This window comes from Dunckerocampus dactyliophorus, chromosome 16 (assembly GCF_027744805.1).
Source record: "Dunckerocampus dactyliophorus isolate RoL2022-P2 chromosome 16, RoL_Ddac_1.1, whole genome shotgun sequence".
Taxonomy (NCBI): domain Eukaryota; kingdom Metazoa; phylum Chordata; class Actinopteri; order Syngnathiformes; family Syngnathidae; genus Dunckerocampus; species Dunckerocampus dactyliophorus.
The window spans coordinates 13,165,546-13,178,680 of record NC_072834.1 but is presented as its reverse complement, the minus strand read 5'-3'; the positions used below and the strand labels follow the sequence as shown (position 1 = coordinate 13,178,680).

The 13,135-nt window shown below is 40.0% G+C and overlaps 1 protein-coding gene across 4 annotated transcripts in view; it reads left to right on the top strand.

Moving 5' to 3' along the window:
• nsd1b (nuclear receptor binding SET domain protein 1b) overlaps positions 1-13,135 on the top strand; it is a 128,414-nt gene that overhangs the window by 54,701 nt on the left and 60,578 nt on the right. For all 4 annotated transcript variants that reach the window (XM_054755457.1, XM_054755456.1, XM_054755458.1 and 1 more), the window contains one exon: positions 143-221. The gene's annotated coding sequence lies outside the window, so the exon portion shown is untranslated. The remainder of the gene's footprint in view (positions 1-142; positions 222-13,135) is intronic.

The following is a 13,135-nucleotide window of genomic DNA, read 5'->3' as shown; positions in this document are numbered from 1 at the left end:
TAACCCAAATTTAAAAATTTGAACAATCCTGGGAGAATCGGAATGTTCGTCCTGGTTTTCAAAGATAGGATGGGATGCAACATTAGATGACGTCACACACCTTCCAGTCTGTATTTTTTGAACGTGTTGTTTTTTCTTTTAGGGAATGAGCCATGATATCTGCCAAAGACGAAAATGTTGATGGCAACCATAGAGGAAAACAAAGAAACTGTCACCAAAAGGTAAGGCTCTTTTATTCTTTCATGAGTTGTACTATCTATTAAATGTGAGTAAAACCGTATTTAAAGGTTTTATGAGAGCAAAGGTTCCAATATTTCTCAAGGGAAAAATTGATTAGAAATCCGAACATAATCAAAGGCGGAACAGCCTGCCATTTCTTGTGTTTCATCAACTCCCTCTGGTTGTTGTGTGTTTGTGTTAATCATTACCTGGCATGTTCACAACACAAAGGGACGAGCTGAGAGGATGGGTCTTTGTGATGCAGGGTTTGGGACCGGGCAGGGGGTGCGGGGGATCTCTGCTGCCAAAATACAGACCTGAAAGAGATGAGCTACAAGGGTGGAGTGAAATGAACAGAGGGACAATGGGATGGCAGTAGTAGTGGGGGTCCCTCAGCAAGAGACGTGCTATTAAAACATGTCATCTGATGTACTGGTGGTCCTGTCAACACAAACACATGCTGGGCAGACAAACAAAATACACACAAATATCTCACTTTGCTTTCTAAAAATACCAAATAGTCACGCTGTAACTTTAGTTTCCAAAATGGAAGCTTAGCAGTGTGGAAAATGGCTTTCAAAACAGTATAAATCATAATGAATTACTTTTATTAGTACTTGGATTATTAGTATTTTTTTTCTGAATGGGCAATGCTAAAGCTTAAAAGCTAACACATCACAACTATCAATTCAAAAGGCACTGATAGCCAATCAGATCAATTGTTACAAAATATATTGTATTATATACATGTTTACTGACAAAAAATAAGAAACAATAAAATAAATACAATATTTTGTAGTATATACATTTGTATACATAAAAAAATGGATAAACTAAGGAAAATGGTTGTGTTGTACACATTTGATACAGAAAAAATGAAGATGTTATGCATCCAAGCAGCACGATAATTCCATCCAGTTAGTAAATAATTGCGCGAGTCGCCACTTCACTTCAAACGTTGGCTCAGTGGGGCACTAATTAAAGATGCAGAGGTTTAATTATTGGTTTTGTGGTCATACAGTTGGTGTACATCTTGAAGCTGGTCACACACACACACACACACGGACACACACACACACACACACACACACACACACACGGCCAGCTGTTTACATGTTGATGGATATCATTGAGCACCACTGTTTGCCCTCACCTCTTCTCCCTTTCTTCTCCTAATCACATCCAGCAGGGGAGTCCTGACCCCCCCAACCTCTCCTCAACTCACATAGAGAAGAAGGATGAACCTTGCTTGAACCCCCGCCACTTTAATTCTTCTTTCTGACTATGTTCATTATTTCTTTGGCAGTCTTTGAAGTATTTGGGATGGACACCCCAGTGGAGTAGAATAACCTGTAGCACAATCGTGGATTGGGTTATAGTGTTAGCCCACCTTGTTACCCACCAGTATTATACGCCACAGGTTCTGCTTTGCTGCAGTGCTCTTTTTTCTTGCCACCCTCAGACTTGTCTTGGATAAAATTAGTTGAACGTGGCCAGCAGCCACATGCCGAGACCCTTGTTTTCCTTCGTTGTCGTTGCCGTAACACGTCTTGTTCAGTCTCGTGTGTTTTTTGCTAGTTCCCGCTACAGTTTGCCCTCACCACATTGCGGTTTGACAGAAATATAGTAATTAATAAATCATGCTGTTTCATGCTTGAATATCACCTATTATTAGTAAAAAAAAAAATGCATGTTTAAGCAATGTTTATTTTGTATTTGTGTATTTTTTCCTAAGTTAAGCATTTTCAAGCATTAAAATGGCTAAATGAACTACTAAAATACCAAAAAGGCATTCAAAAGACACATTCAAAGACTTTGATGAAATGTAGCATTCTACAGTGGTCATTGGGGGCCGGAACTGTAATGTTCGGTGAGACACACAAACGCCAGACTTGATTGCCGTAACAATGCTTTTATTGCAGGTTTGAATTATCTCACAACAGACACAACAACTAATAAAAAAAACTGGCTACTTTTGCAGCTATTAACCATGCAAAACTGAAACTCAATTCTGAACCCCTAACGTCACTTCCCGTCCGTCACTCTTTCAGTCCCCTTGGGAACACATGTTGTATATATGTTTTAAATGGCTTATTTACTCTTATTTTGTCTGCTATATTGTATTGTATTGTATTGTATGTACTTTATTTATCCCACAGCGGGGAAATTTACTTGTTACAGCAGCAAGACAAGTAAAGAGAACAATGTAAAGAAAGCATAGTGTCTACAACATGGTTCAGGTGGTGCAGGTGTTGTAGAGCCTGACAGCGGTCGGTATGAAGGACCTGCGGAACCTCTCCTTCTTACCCTGTTATATTGGGTATTATGAGTGTAAAAGTCACTATGGGTTGTTATTTCATGTCTGGAGGGCTCTAATAATGTTGAAAACTGTATTTAGAAGGTTGTAAACAGGCTTTCTATGCTCTAACTATGAAAATATTAAATTTATAAATAAGGAATACTACATCGCGGAAATTCACTAATCAAGGTCGGTCCTGGAACCATTCAACCACGATAAGTGAGGGTAGCATACTATTTTGACTCAGCCATTCTTGGGGAAATTGGTTAAATATTTCAGTAATTCAGTAGGCTAACAAACAACTACTACAACTACCGGCCTGGCATGCGTACTGCAGTAGTTATTTGTCAGTTTTTGCCAATCTCGTTTACGTTGAACTGCTGTTTGTTTTATTTTTAAATGTTTTTTTATTTCAACATGGCATAAATGTGCTTTTATGTCTTCTATGCTTTCATGTGCTTTTATGAACAAGTCCAGCGAGACAGTCTGTAGGTGTTTTTAGATTGTTTCAGATGATCCACAACAGAAAAAAAGTGTCATTACATCAAAGGCGAAGGTTTCTTTGTCCAAAAGTTCCATGTAATTTATGCCCACGTGTGTTGTTTCCAGCAAGTTGGCGGCCAAAAAGACGGATTAGTGCCATTCAAACACAGTGCGATGTACCCAGGATGTCCATACAGAGACATGTTTGCTTAACCTCAACACTGAGTGAATGCAGACGCCCGGTCGCACTCTTCCAGAGGAAATCCCATAACGTGTTACACATGCGGAGCATTATTCATGATTACACTTCAATAAACAGAAAGAGAGGACGGAAGCGGTTCTGTGTCCTCCTGACGCCCTTCAATTGATTCATCGTCCCTCCCGCTCACTCTCACATTCTCGTCTTTTCTCCTCTTAAGGCTTAGCTGTTCCGCTAAGGCCAAAGATACACTACACTACCAGCTGCAGTCAGTTGTGATCACTAATTAATAGGTCTTGGCCTTGTCAAGTCAAAAGACATTGTGGAACCTGCAGCACCTTTTATTAAAAGAAAAGACTTTGGTGAATGCAATTCGATATTTGAGCCTGTATGTAGAATTTTGTCCCTGTGTAAATGAGAGAACGTCAAAGATAAATTCAAACTTGTGCACCCAGTTCTTATTTTTTTAAATCACCAAAGTTGGATAAACAAACGTTTAAATCATTAAGGGCCAAAAATGAATATGACACTGCTGATACTGCACATGAAAACACTGAAAATCCTCCAAAAGATGGAGTAATGACCACAAGAGAGAAAAACACGCTCCATTGTACAAATATTCTATTTAAGAATGTTTAGTGACCTATAACCCAAAAAGATTCCAGTAATTTGTTGAATAAATGCACAATCCTCATCAAAACATTTTAGAGAAACCTTCCAAGACCTTCATGCAGGCGGTCGTCCTGCAGCCTATGAAGACATCAAGCTGGATGGAGAGCGTCTGATGTTTCTGTAGCTTTTTTCACTAAGGGTACCTCCCTCACCATTGGTCCATTGGTTTGAGAGGTCCAAGAGGGGGGCAGAATCCCCCCCACTCAGAAACACCCCTTGGTTCATGTCAAGAGCGGTCAAGCCCTCAGACCAATGCACCTGGATTCCTTTGTTGGCGTCTGACACCCAGGGACCAGGCTCAGTCAGATGGTTTGATTTTCTGTAGTCCTGGCTTGGGTATTTGTAATGGCGATGGTGATGGTAATGGGTTCATTTATTTTGAACTTGAATGCACGTTACATTGGAATACATCACATGTTACAATTCACAATTCCACATGTCCAAAAAGGATTAGGAAGAAGCAAAGCGCAGTTAATTCTACCCCTTCTCTGTTTCACAGCAATTGCCAATACATTTCTTCACTTCCTGTATTCCAAATATACTCTTTGCCAATTTTGATATATATACCTAAGAAAAATATAAGGCAATATAACAATGTGGTACAATGTGGTACAATAAGAGTCAAGGTTTATAATCACTGTAGATAAATGATATAATAGTTTATTAAATATATAAAAGCTTGATATTTGACAGAAACATGGTTTGATGTTGAGTGAGTACAGACAATGTAGTACTTCAAGAAGTCCTAAGAAGTGAAGAGTCAGTAGTAAGTGCATGAATGGTTAGACATCGCATTGTATGTACACTTTGCACATAAGTATCCTTTCTGCTATTACCAAATAGGATTATTTGACTTTTACTTAGGTTCATGGATAGTCTGTCTGTTTTTATCAAACCATCTTTTTAGTAGTCATTTCATTGGTGACTTTTTTATTAGTTATTGCGTGCTTTCTCCAGAACAAAATGCAGTACTATCATTTGCAAAAAATACTAGCTTTAGGTTTTTACAATGTTGTTTATGTATAGGTTAAACAGTTTTGGTCGCAGTATTGACCTCTGGGGTACGCCGCACAATGTATTTAAGCTTGCAGATGTACTGTATATTCTCCTGCTTCACGTATTGCTTCCTGTTTGCTAAGTAGTTTTTTTACCCGGCGTACCCCAGGGGTCAATACTGAGACCAAAACTGTTCAACCTACACATTAATGACATCTGTAAAGTCACAAAAGACCTCAAGCCAGTATTATTTGCAGACGATACTGCTGCATTTTGTTCCGGAGAAAACACACAAGAGCTAATGAAAAAAGTCACAGATGAAATGACTATACTAAAAAGATAGTTTGATAAAAACAGACTATCCCTGAAATTAAGTAAAACTAAAATAATGCTATTTGGTATAGGCAGAAAGGATACTTATGTGCAAATACAAGTTGATGGTTTGGACATTAAAAGGGTGAAAGAAAATACATTTCTGGTGGTCGTAATAGATGAAAATATGAGCTGGAAATCTCTCATTAAAAACATACAACATAAAGTGGCAAGAAATACCTCAATACTGAATAAAGCAAAATTTGCTCTGGACCAAAAATCACTCCATACTCTCTATTGTTCTCTGGTTTCACCATATCTCCCTGAGATATGGGGAAATAACTGTAAAGCACTCGTCACTTGCTAAATGTACTCCAAAAAAGATCAGGATAACCCATAATGTCGGTTATAGAGAACATACAAACCCTTAATTTCTAAAAGCACAATTACATGTAATAAAATTTCTGATCTTGTAAATGTTCTAACAGCTAAAATTATGCATATAGCAAACAATAACCTGCTACCCAAAAATGTTATACAATTTTTCTCAGAGGACAAATATGATGTTAGGGAAAGATTAAACTTCAAATAGTTGTACGCAAGAACAAGGCTAAAAACCTTCAGCATTTCGGTATGTGGAATCAAATTACGGCGCGGGTTGAGCAAGGAACTCAAGATGAGCGATTTCAAGAAACACTACAGTCAATGTTTGCAAAGTACAAGGAAGAAGAGTCCTGAACCACTGTGTACAAAATGATGTGTCTAATCACGACAACACTCACTACTAACTCTTCATTCCTTTGTGAGTACATTGTCTGTACTCACCCATTATCCTACTATGTTCTTTTCTGTCCATTTTATACTTATTATTTGTTATGATTGTCATATGAAATAGTTATGGTGACTACTATTTTACCACATTATTACGCTACATTACCTTTACCCTTACATTTTCTTAAGTATTTTAAACTAGCAAGAATTCATTTGAAATAAATGAAACCATTAACATATGTCTAACCACTCTTACACTGACTACTAACTCTTATTTTTTTAGTACATTGACTAGTACTAGTACTAGTACTCACGCAATATCCAACTACTGTATGTTTTCATCAACTATTAACCCTATTGTTATTATTTGTCATGACTGTTATATAATTTATTTACAGTGACTACAACCATGACTCCTATTTTACCACATTGTTCCACTACCTTATTTTTTTCCCTATGTATTTAAAACTGGCAAAGAGTACAAAGTACAAAGTGAACAAATGTATTGCAATTGACGTGAAATGGATGGGGGGTAGGATTAAATAAGCTTTTCTTCTACTTACTCCTTTTTGGACATGTAGAACTGTGAATTGTACTATGTGATGTATTTCAATGTATGCATGTTCAAATTAAGTTAAACCATTACCATTACCATTCTTTAAGAAAGGCACTCAAAGCAGCATTATCCTCTTGTAGTACCTTGTTTTTCTTTCCACAGTGCCCTATTTTCCTCCCTCAGGTATTTAACCTCATCATGAATTTCAGAGAAGTTTTCAAAGACGTTCAGAGAAGCGCTTCTTGAGGCTGTCGTTCTGGAATTGTACTGTTTTTGAAGGTTTCTTAGATCGTACCATATTTGTGCCACAGTTTGTGCCACAATTTCCTTCTGTTGATCTTTCATTTGCGCAATCAATAGATTCCTCAAGCCGTGATATACTGAGAGCTGCCCTTGGCTCAACGTCTAAGACGGCATGAATGGCGCCCCGTCTTCCAGCATCTTGTGTGGCTCCAGGGCATTTAACAGCTCTTTTGGTGGCGGCTGTCTTTCCAGGGGTGGCATTTCCGGGGTATTTGGACCCGATGCCTCCACGACTGAATCTGATTGTTTTTTTCTCTGCATTGTTGCTAAGCAACTTCCTTGAGTTTCAGCAGCTAACTGGTTCGTTAACCTTGCAAATGTCTTTGTCGGCGCTCGATTCGTTTATTTCAACGAGTCCGTACCTCTCACCAGTCCGAGTTGAAGTCAGAGATGTCAGCGCACTATCCTAGTCTTGTGATCACGAAGTGTGGTCAGGAAGACGCCAAAATAGTTTAAAACTCGTAGCAAAGTAGCAAAGCAGAGCTCTTCCCATGAATGTCTTTTTCGGTCAACAGGAAGTGACGTTATTTGGTCTGATTTTGATATTTCGATGTAAATGGAGTCCAACAGATACAAACTCCACCCAATATTAAACCCTGCTACCAGTTAGACCCCTAACTCGTGGTGTTTAGGACTGAAGATTGGTGCGAGGGAAGGGGGTTGAAATGGATAGCAATCATGAGGCTGAAGAGCACAAGAGGTTATTTTTCATGGCTGCAGGGGCCTCAGGGTGATGGCTGGGTTAAGAGGCGGCTAAGCATGGGATGAAGGGAGGCTTTAAGATGGAGAGGCTGCAAGGGAGAATGAAAGTGGAGCCGGAGCCCTGCCTTGAAGCGCATCGGGGCCTCCGTAACACTTCTTCCTGTCCTCTCTCGGCCAATGAAACCTCCCCAGACATCCATTTGCTCGCTTCCTATTTCACAAAGGTGACTGCGATGTTTCTGAAAAGGATGACCTGTTTACCTTCCGGCCTATACCTTAAAAAAATGTATTTCTTATAAAGAACAATGTCTCTGGGCTGCAGTCATGACAATACCGATCTATTCCACCACTGAGCGACCAACAGTGGTTTACATCATATCTCATCATATGGAACTGTCTCGGCGTGCTTGGATCCCTGGCTGACCAGGTACTAAGAGTAGTATGTACCTGCTTTTGTCAAATGTGACTGAAAGCCCTGTCCGCACAAGTTGGTATTTTATTGGAAAGTCTTCGACTTCCAATAACCTCTGATCAATTCCATTCCTTTCTTCCCTCCATTCCTCCTTCTTGGCCACTCTCCCAATAATCCCATGGATCAGGGTAACAGTCCCACCCCCCATCTCAGCCTTGCTCTGCTTATTAGATCAGGACCCCTTAAAGGAGCACGGATCTGCGGGCCTCATAGTTTGGCCCCTAATTAAGAGCTTCTCACAGTGGAGGATCAGGCTGAAGGAGAGGGATTCTTGGGGGGATCTTTCTCTTTTGTCAGGCGTGGGGGTCTTATGGGCCACATTGTTGCAAGGCGTCTTTTAAAAGGTGCACTGGATCTGGGGAGGACAATGAGATGTTAGACGATGAGAGGTTTAAACCTTAAGCTCGTACTTTCGGGGCCGGTGTTTGTGCATTTGTCCTCTAGTGGCTGATGTCCCAGTCTGTCTTTACTTGGCTTTGGTGGACAATGAAGGTCTAAATGCAGAATCTAGCTAATAATCTACTCGCTGTGACATGTGGGTGTAGCGACCAGAAGGTGGAAATTCACCAAGGCAAATTCCATCCCAGGCAAGACCACATTTTCTTGGTTCACTTGCAACTCACTGGCCCCTGACTTGATGAAAGATCCCGGTTTACCAACTTTAGCAAGCAGGAATGTCAGGAATACCCCCGACGGTAAAGAGAGATGTCAATGGAAAGGGGGGACAGGGACACAGCATTCCAAAGGGATTGAAAAGTTTGTATGGGAAAACCAAACGGAGGTGTTAATCTCAACCGAGTGACTCCCCTCCCCTTCATATCCCATCATCCTCCAAAGTGATAGTTTTAATCCCATAGTCTCTCCTGCATCGGATCGACCTCTGCACCCTCACCCCCCCAACTCCATCCCCACATGGACCAGGTCTTTCTTCTTCAGCATCACTACGCGCACAAAGGCTCAATCAAAGCTGGCCCAGATGGAATGCAAGGGGACATTTTTCTTGTTTCATGGGAGTGATGCTGATTGGATGGACATTGAATAGTATGTGCCGGAATGTTATTGTGCTTTTTTCGCTAGGAAAAAAAGCAGGAATTAGAGATTCAAGAGATTCAAGAGAGTTTTATTGTCATGTGCATGGTAAAACAGCAGTTATACTATGCAATGAAAATCTTAAGACAGCTGATGGTTCAAAACATGACATGTCTGTTTGTTTGGTCATTTGTAACAGTTTGTGAGCGGAACACAGTACTTGAGCTCTTGACATGGGCCAAAATTGGTATCTTCTTCTCAAATTCAACAAATGGATGACTTTTTTTGTCAAAAGAAGTGATAAAACTTACCAACTTACCAACTCACAACCAGGAAGAGCAAATTACTCTCACGTGTAATGCTTTAATGCATGTCCGATATCTCCTGATGTGGAATTAACTCATACTGTATAAATCATTTTATTATTCTGATTTTAATTTATTATTTGATTATTCTTTAAAACATCATCAGCAATTTAAGGGTGCTCAATGGGATGCATTGTGGTGGTCTACAAACATGCAGCTCTCTTTATACAGCAGCTCCTGTGCCAGTCTCATTAGCTTGTGTAGGTTTACCTCATATTGTGTCAGCATTCTAGTCTTTAGCGTTCCCTCAGCTCCATTTCTACAAATATCCCAGTTCCGTGTTCTGACAGCTCAAAGCTTGATTCATTTCATGTGTGCTCATCGCCGAAACGGAGCCCCGTCAAGAACAATTACAATGGTCCCGGCAGGACTCCCGCCTCTCCTCTCGTCCCAAGAGGCGTCGGCTGTCAGGACTGCTTGGATGATTTTCCGGTGTAGAGGTGTCCACATCTGTGCCTGTTTAGCACAACAATGAGGCCCAGCACCCCTGACTTAATTAGAAGGCATCTTCAGCCCGGGCTGGAGGAGGCTGCAGACAAAGACGCCATACAAGCACCACACAAGTGTTTTCCTCCGCAAACCTGACAAGTGAAAGTATGAAGCATGTTGTGAACGTTGCTTTTTGTGCCTGGAGAATGTGGAAAATAGAATGAGGCCTAGACGTTTAACAGCAGTAACACATCACCCACTGCTTGGCAGGGAGAACCCGCTCAGCAATACTTTTCTAGAACTCATAAACAAACAGAATTCTTGATGCTGTTTTGGAGATGCAGATCAGAGCTTGCAGATCACAACTACAGTAGAATGGCTCCCAATGGGTACTGCATTCCACTCCAGTCCTGCAGGGGGCGGTAACCTACATTGCAGTGCATTTTTTTTACTGCAGTGCAATCTACTTGATGGAGGGCGGTGACTGCCCCACTTGGCCCCAATGCAAGCGGACTGTTAACGTCTGACTGTAAAATGAATTCCTGCAGAAATGGTCTGTAGACATGTTCAAGTATTTGTTCGAACCAAACAAATATCTCGCTTAAATTACATTTAAAAGAATCGACGACCATTTCAGTGCGTGGAATTGGGTTGTAGCGTGAAAAAGTGTAAAATGAATGAAATTCTCGCTCCTTTATCCGGATCTGTGCCACCCTTGGTGGTGGTTGGTTAAGTAGTTAGGTAGTATTTTGTTTAATTCCACTTAAAAATTTACTAATACAATTTTTAAAAACTATTTCGTGGTTGTACTTGTTAGCTAATTAAACAACTAACCAATCAACAAAAAGCTAACCATGTGCTTTGCACTAATTCTATATGTTCTTGTTTTTCATTGTATTTCAAAAGCGCAAATTAACGTGTTGAGACATCAAAGAGCCAAAATGAATTCCTCCGTTGGCACCTTTATCTGGATCCGCGCCAACGAGTTCTTCCTTTGCCTGTATACCGACCCTTGACAAAATTGACCGGACATGAGTTAAGTAGTTTTTGCTAAAGCAACAATTGACGCCAACAATAGCCTTTTATAGCACCAACGACCATTTATGTGTGGAATCACATTGTAACATTACATCATTCGGAAAAATTCCACGAGCCACCCCTTAATCTGGATCTGCTCCAAATATTAACAGGTTTTTCCTTAGCCTGTGCACCACCTCTCAAAAAAATTTAGCAAAACTGGGTTTGTAGTTTTTGCATAATTCTCCTAAATCAACAAGAGATGATGTAAAACAATTTCCTCGTGCTAATTGTAAACATTCTCATGTACTTAACATTTTTAAAATGTCATAGACTGTTTCTGTGTGGAGTTGCATTGTAATGTCAACCAATTAGAAAAAAGTCCTAGTTTCGCACTTTTGTCCAGATCTGCATCCCCAAAATACTTTGGGAAAATGTGCCCAGTGGCTTTTGTATAGTCTTGTACCCAACTAACTCATCAATCAGCAATAAGCCATGAGAATACAACCTAATTCTAATTGTTCTAATTGATATGTCAAAAGCCATGTTTGTGGAATGGGCTATGACACCGCACTCAATTTAAATCCACGAAGGGGTCCTTTGTTAGCCTGTGCACCAACCGCTCTGCAAAGTTTGCGGAAATGTGTCCAGTAGTTTTTGTGTAAACCTGCTAACTAGCTAATTAACAGCAAGCTCTTGCCTCTATCCTAATCTAAACGCTTTTATTGTGAATTGCCTTTATGTTAATGCTTGTTTTTCTCCATGTGTCAGCTTTGTGATTGGCGGGTCATCTGGAGGGGGTGGCACCACCCCCAATGTCAGCCTCTGATAGGCTTCACCTTCCCATTAGCTTAGCCTATGAAAGCTGTATACAATGATGGTAGATACAGTAGATGGCATAATAGACAGGCTTTTATTAATAGTTGCACAATTCAAACCATCTAGTTGTTGCAGTAGTAGTAGTAGTAGTAGTAGTAGTAGTAATAGTAGTAGTGGTAATCCATATATCCATGGCATAGACTTTGGTAACGAAGGCCACATTCAAGGCCAGTAAGCATGATGGACCCCGTCCTGTGTGCCTCCCGGTCAATTAATCCCAATTTCTCACTTTATTGGCCTCCTTTAGCAAAACCAGCGCAGACTTCTCCTCCCCTTCTCGGGCTGTAAAACAGCAACAAAAAAGCTTGATTGGCGGTCTGTGTGGCCTTGAAGGAGGGGGCGGATGGAGGTGGGTCCTTGGGTGCGTTAGGCTTCTCCGTCAGAGGACGTTTATGAGGCCCTGTAATCACCAGGCGTTAAACTCAACAATTAGGAGCTGCTATTTTGTCACCGCTTTTACGGTGGGAGCGCTGGTAGGGAGGATGTTTTTTTGTTTTTTTTTTAAGACAGATGACCAGATGGAAAACGGCAAGAACGCTGATTTTGAATGTGGTGTATATTGTTAATTTGTTTTAGTTGGTACCTGCCAACTTTTTGCACTCACTGGCCACTTTACCTAATGAGCATAATGAGCTCTAATACTAGTGCAACGCCTCACCAAAGTGAGTACACCCCTCCGATTTCTGCAAATATTTTATTATATCTTTTCACAGGACAACACTGAGGAAATCACACTCTGATACAACGTAAAGTAGTCAGTCCACAGCTTGTATAACAATGTAAATGTATCAAGTTATTATTGTTTAAACCAGTGGTTCTCAACTGGCCTCAACCTGGGACCCACATTTCCCAATGATCATTTTGTCGTGACCCACTTTTATTTAAGTCATTTTTATTTATTTGAATTTATCTTTACACTTTTAAACTAAACCAAACCAAACCAAACCAAACCAAGTAATTTTTTTTAATGCTCTACACTTTTGTCATTTTTATTTTGTATTTATGCTTTCATTTATGTATTTATTTAGTTTACTTATATTTAAGTCAAACCAAGCAAATGTATTTGTTTTTTGTTTAATTGCCAACTTCATCTTTTGAAACATTAATACACATAATTACATGTCATAGTTACAAGTGCATTTTAGAGGAGTTTTAAGGAATTTTGTCAAGAAAATGACAAAAAAAATTGAATGCATACAAAAATGCATAAACTAAAATTGAATATCAAAATTGCACTAAATAAAACCACAAAAGCACATATTTCACTTATAAAATATGCAATAAAAATGAAACAAGTCAGACATTTCAAACACTGATTGTACTGAATACTGGTCTAAACCACTGGAAACAAAAGTGAGTACCGGTACACCCCTAAGTACACCCCTGGAGGAGTGCCAGGTGTCTAACATCCACCAGCGTCATGGAGGAATGG